Source organism: Triticum urartu, chromosome 5 (genome assembly GCF_003073215.2).
Source record: "Triticum urartu cultivar G1812 chromosome 5, Tu2.1, whole genome shotgun sequence".
Classification (NCBI taxonomy): domain Eukaryota; kingdom Viridiplantae; phylum Streptophyta; class Magnoliopsida; order Poales; family Poaceae; genus Triticum; species Triticum urartu.
Window position 1 is genome coordinate 654,575,451 of NC_053026.1, and position 6,000 is coordinate 654,581,450.

Here is a 6,000-nt window from a genome sequence, read left to right on the forward strand (position 1 = left end):
CATTTTCTCTTGAACTGTGTGTCCATATTAGGAACCGTTTTGACTGTTGGATTAATCGTGTCAAGGTATTCGAAAGTAGATCCCATGTTAATAGGTTTTGATGAACTTTTTTTTCACAAAAAACTGGAAGGAAAAAACCAAAGTCGGGCACACTGTTTTTTCTCTCTACTTTCCCCCCTTTTTGAGAAGCATAGTCCGAAGCAAATCGTGTAAGGAAATCTGTGCCTCCACGAGAAGAAAATCTTTAGTTCTTGTGGAAGCACATTTTTTCCCCTGGGAAGCACACTTGTGCTTCCCGGGAAGCAAATCTATGCCTCCGAGAAGCACACTTGTGCTTCCTGGGAAGCAAATTTTTGCTTCTTGTAGAAGCAATACTGCTTTTTTTCCGAGAAGCACAGTTCACATAAGCAAATCTGTGCCCCTAGGAGAAGCACAAAAGCATATATTTTTTCCTTTCTGAGAAACACAATTGTGCTTATCGCGGAAGCACGAAAAAATTCATGCAAGAAAGTTCATTAGTTTTTTTCTCCAAAACCTAGGGAAAACCACACGAAAACCCGAAAAATCAATACCTAATATTAAAGTTAGGATTGAAGCAAATCTATGCCTCCGAGAAGCACACTTGTGCTTCCTGGGAAGCAAATTTGTGCTTCTTGTGGAAGCAATATTGCTTTTTTTCCGAGAAGCACAATTCACATAAGCAAATCTGTGCCCCTAGGAGAAGCACAAAAGCATATATTTTTTCCCTTTCTGAGAAACACAATTGTGCTTATCGCGGAAGCACGAAAAAATTCATGCAAGAAAGTTCATTAGTTTTTTTCTCCAAAACCTAGGGAAAACCACACGAAAACCCGAAAAATCAATACCTAATATTAAAGTTAGGATTGAAGCAAATCTATGCCTCCGAGAAGCACACTTGTGCTTCCTGGGAAGCAAATTTGTGCTTCTTGTGGAAGCAATATTGCTTTTTTTCCGAGAAGCACAATTCACATAAGCAAATCTGTGCCCCTAGGAGAAGCACAAAAGCATATATTTTTTCCCTTTCTGAGAAACACAATTGTGCTTATCGCGGAAGCACGAAAAAATTCATGCAAGAAAGTTCATTAGTTTTTTTCTCCAAAACCTAGGGAAAACCACACGAAAACCAGAAAAATCAATACCTAATATTAAAGTTAGGATTGAACCAAATCTATGCCTCCGAGAAGCACACTTGTGCTTCCCGGGAAGCAAATTTGTGCTTCTTGTGGAAGCAATACTGCTTTTTTTCCGAGAAGCACAGTTCACATAAGCAAATCTGTGTCCCTAGGAGAAGCACAAAAGCATATATTTTTTCCTTTCAGAGAAACACAAATGTGCTTATCACGGAAGCACGAAAAAATTCATGCAAGAAAGTTCATTAGTTTTTTTTCTCCAAAACCTAGGAAAAACCACAGGAAAGCCTGAAAAATCAATACCCAATATTAAAGTGAGGACTGTTCCTCTTTTTTTTCTTTTGTTCAGTCAAGCCCTTTGTACATTGTCCCGTTTTTTTTTTGAAAAATCAAAATTGCTTTCCATACACACGCAATAAGTTGCAATGGGAAGGACTCGAACCTGGCACAACAAGAGAGTGTTGGCAAGCACTAACCAATGGACCTAACTAATGTGTGTTTTCAGAAAAGTGAGGAAGATAACCTTTTATATTGATGCTTTCATGCTCTGTATTCCCCCCTGACTCATTATCCAAAAGAGAAATAATTCCATCTCGACCCCAACTCTAAACCGTGTCCGCGTGGGCAACAGCACCACAGACTAACCAAAAACAAAAAAAAACAAAAAAGAACGGACACGGCATCACAAATTTAGTTTTGCTTGCCAACGGTCACGCTCGCCTCTCCACCGTGTCGTCTTCGTGGAGCTTCATCCTTCCCAAATGGCCATCGCAGCGCCTCACATCTTCCGAACGCCGCTGATGGAAAATGGAGACATCAACTCCGGCCGGGCTGGTCGGATAGATCATAGCTCTACTCACTGCAATCACCCACTCTCCCTCTCATCCGCCACGCCCAAAATCTGTGAGTACAAGATCGGCCTGGCCGACATCGGCTCAGACGCGGCAAGTAGCGCTCGACATCCGCTCCATTGGTAGCACGCACGCCCATGCCGGGGTTCGAATGCATGGGCAGCCTGTCAAGCGCATGCCCATGGCAAGGTTGAAAGCTATCTAACTGCAAAGCGATTAACATGAATGCTTTAGTTCAGTAGCAGCAATCAAGGTGAGAATATGAAATGACGCAAGAAAAAGAAAGGTAAGCTAGCTATAGTATATTGAAATAGTGGTAGCTCATACTAGATCAATCAGAAAGAAAGGTCAGCTAACAATTTTTTTACATTGCGTTAACATTTTTCCAATTCATGGTTTTCATTTGCGGCTCAATTCCTCCGCCACCGCCACCAAGAAAGTCGAGAAGTAGCTTTCGTGGCGTGGAGTACACACGCCTGACGCCTCCATTGCCAAGTGCTCCGCGGCTCATTCCAGAGTCGCATAGCCCGGCGGCATGAACTACGCAACACTACCCTAGCCGCAGCTCCAAGAAACTTGACAAGACAGTCATCTTCGTTGACACCGACAGCTCCGCCACTTGGAAACCTGTAGGTAAAAAAACAGTAATAATAACAGTAAATAAAAAGAGCTTGTACAAATGTTTTTTTATTCCTACGCATATCTTGTATGCATGCAGGACAAGCTTGAAGGTGTGTTGCCGCATCTGCATGTGAGGCGTGGCGTGGAGCGACTCTTAGGCGAGGTGATAGAAGGCATGGCCGGAGATGACGTGGTCACTAAATCCGCGTGCCTCGGCCGGCTCCAGTTCGGCGCCGAAGCACACGTCCCTGTCGGCGAATGATTTGGCAGCAAATTCTTCAACTATCACCGTGAGTGAGCTTGGTGCTAAGTCTGCATATCTGGTGCCAAAGCCCGCATCCGGCGACATTAATCGGCACGATTAAAACGGACAAAAGGCGATCGAACGACGAGTATGTTGGGGTGACCGTGAAGAGGCCAAAGTTGTCTATAACCGGTACGTGTTTATGATTCATACCATCTTGCACTATTTTTAAGAAGCTTTCCCGACTCGTCCTTTTTTAGATGTCACGAGCAATGCGACTAACCTGGAAGGCTTCTAATTTGCTGAGGCAAAGGAGCTCACGGCATTACTCGAGAAGCACCAGAGTATCCTCGCCGGAGAAAGCGTTCTACTTGAGAAGCTTAAAGTCCCTCCAGCCGATAACGTCTCGATACCAAGCCTTGTCCTCTGATAATCCCCAAGTGTGGGGAATCATCGTAGCAATTTTTAAATGTGGAAGTGATAAGTATGGAGTGTCGAATCCACAAGGAGCTAAAGGTAAAATCAATATTCTCTCAAGCCCTATCTGCAACTGATATGACTCTACGTACACCGAACATTTGCTTCCAACTAGAAACGAGAAATAAAACTGCGTTGTGGATATGAAGTGAATAACTTTGTATGATATCGAAGAGCTAAAATATGAAAGTAGGTGATGTTATCATAAAGTTAGAATATATTACTAAGTATTATAAATAGCGAGTGTGGAATAATGGTGGATCGGTGTGCGGAATTGTCCTATGCAATTGCTAACAAGACCGGTAATCACTGTTGCAGTTTCATATGAGGGAGAGGCATAAGCTAACATACTTTCTCTACTTGGATCATATGCATTTATGATTGGAACTCTAGCACGCATACGCAACTACTAAAAATCATTAAGGTAAAACCCAAACATAGCATTAAAGCATCAAGTCCTCTTTATTCCCATACGCAACAACCCCCTTACCCGGGTTTGTGTTTCAGTCACTCACCAACCCACTATAAGCGAATCATGAACGTATTGCAACACCCTACAAGGGAATCCCTCACGCTTGCGCGATACGGAGGGCACCATAGGACAGCACCAAAGTAAAACATACAACTCATACCAATCTAGATCATCAATCAACCCAAAGACAAAGGATATCTATTCAAAACATCATAGGATGGCAACACATCATTGGATCATAATATGTGGCATAAAGCACCATGTTCAAGTAGGGATTACAGCGGGGTGTGGGAGAGTGGACGGCGTAAAAGAGATGAGGATGGTGATGATAATGGTGATGTTGATGAAGACGATCACCGCGGCGATGATTCCCCTCTCGATGGCACTCCGGTGCCACCAAAAGAGAGGATGAGAGGTTCTCCCCCTTGTGCTTCCTCCTCCATGGCCTCCCCCCTGGATGGGGAGAGGTTTCCCCTCTGGTCCTTGGCCTTCATGGTGATGATGGACCCTCCGGGATCCTCCTCCATGCCCTCCGGTGATGATGGCCCCTTCAGCAGGGTGCCAGAGAGGGCCTAGATTGGTTTTCGATGGCTACGGAGGCTTCTGGCGGCGGAACTCCCGATCTAGGTTATTTTCTAGAGGTTTCTGTATTTATAGGAATTTTTGGCGTCGGTCTCACATCAAGGAGTTGCTCGAGTCGTCCACGAGGCAGGCCCACACGCCTGGGGGTTGGGCGCTCCCCCCACCCTCGTGAACGCCCCGGGACTCTTCTGGCCCAACTCTTTTACTCCGGGGTCTTCTTTTGGTCCATCAAAAATCGTCAAAAATTGGCACGTCAATTGGACTCCGTTTGATAGTCCTTTTCTATAAAACTCAAAAACGAGGAAAAACAGAAACTGGCACTAGGCTCTAGGTTATTAGGTTAGTCCTAAAAATCATATAAAATAGCATATAAATGCATATAAAACATCCAAGGTTGATAATATAATAGCATGAATACTTCATAAATTATAGATACGATGGAGACGTATCAGCATCCCCAAGCTTAATTCCCGCTCGTCCTCGAGTAGGTAAATGATAAAAGAAATAATTTATGAAGTGTGAATGCTAGCAAGTGCATAAGTTTCACCAGTGATAGTTCCAATCACTTTTTCTAGCATCATTATATATCATAACAGTAGCTCATTTTCATAAAAAATCATGATCAAGTAACAAGCTATCCACATGTTAAAGTATAGATTATAAACTTTCTTGAAACTAACAAACTATATTCTCAGTCATCAAACAATTGCAATTCATCTTATTTTCAGGAAGGGTCTATGTCAGAGCTTTGATTTAGCAAACTCCGCATACTCAACTATCATTTAATCTTTCACAATTGCTAACACTCATGTGATATTTATGGGTTCAAAGATTTAATCGGATAAAGAGAAAGATAGGGGCTTATAGATTCGCCTCCCAACCTTTTACCTCAAGGGTAATGTCAACAATAATAGTTCATGATAACTTACATCCAATTGGATATATATATCAGGATCTTTCCAACACAATATGCTTGCCAAAGGATAAAATGTAAAACGAAAAGGTGAAGATCACCATGACTCTTGCATAAGGTAGAAGATAAAAGTAAAAGATAGGCCCTTCGCAGAGGAAAACAGAGGTTGTCATGCGCTTTTATGGTTGGATGCACAAAAAATGCAAAAGAACGTCACTTTATATTGCCACTTGTGATATGGACCTTTATTATGCAGTCCGTCGATTTTATTTCTTCCACATCACAAGATCATATAAAGCTTATTTTCTCCACATTAATAGATCATACATATTTAGAGGGCAATTTTTATTGCATGCACTGATGACAACTTACTTGAAGGATCTTACTCAATTCATAGGTAGGTATGGTGGACTCTCATGGCAAAACTGGTTTAAGGAATGTTTGGAAGCACAAGTAGTATCTCTACTTGGTGCAAAGAATTTGGCTAGCATGAGGGGGGAAAGCAAGCTCAACATGTTGGATGATCCAAGATAATATACTTTATTTCGGATATAAGAAAACATAACCCATTACGTTGTCTTCCTTGTCCGACAACAACCTTTTAGCATGTCATATTTTAATGAGTGCTCACAATTACAAAAGATGTCCAAGATAGTATATTTATATGTGAAATCTCTCTTCCTTCAATA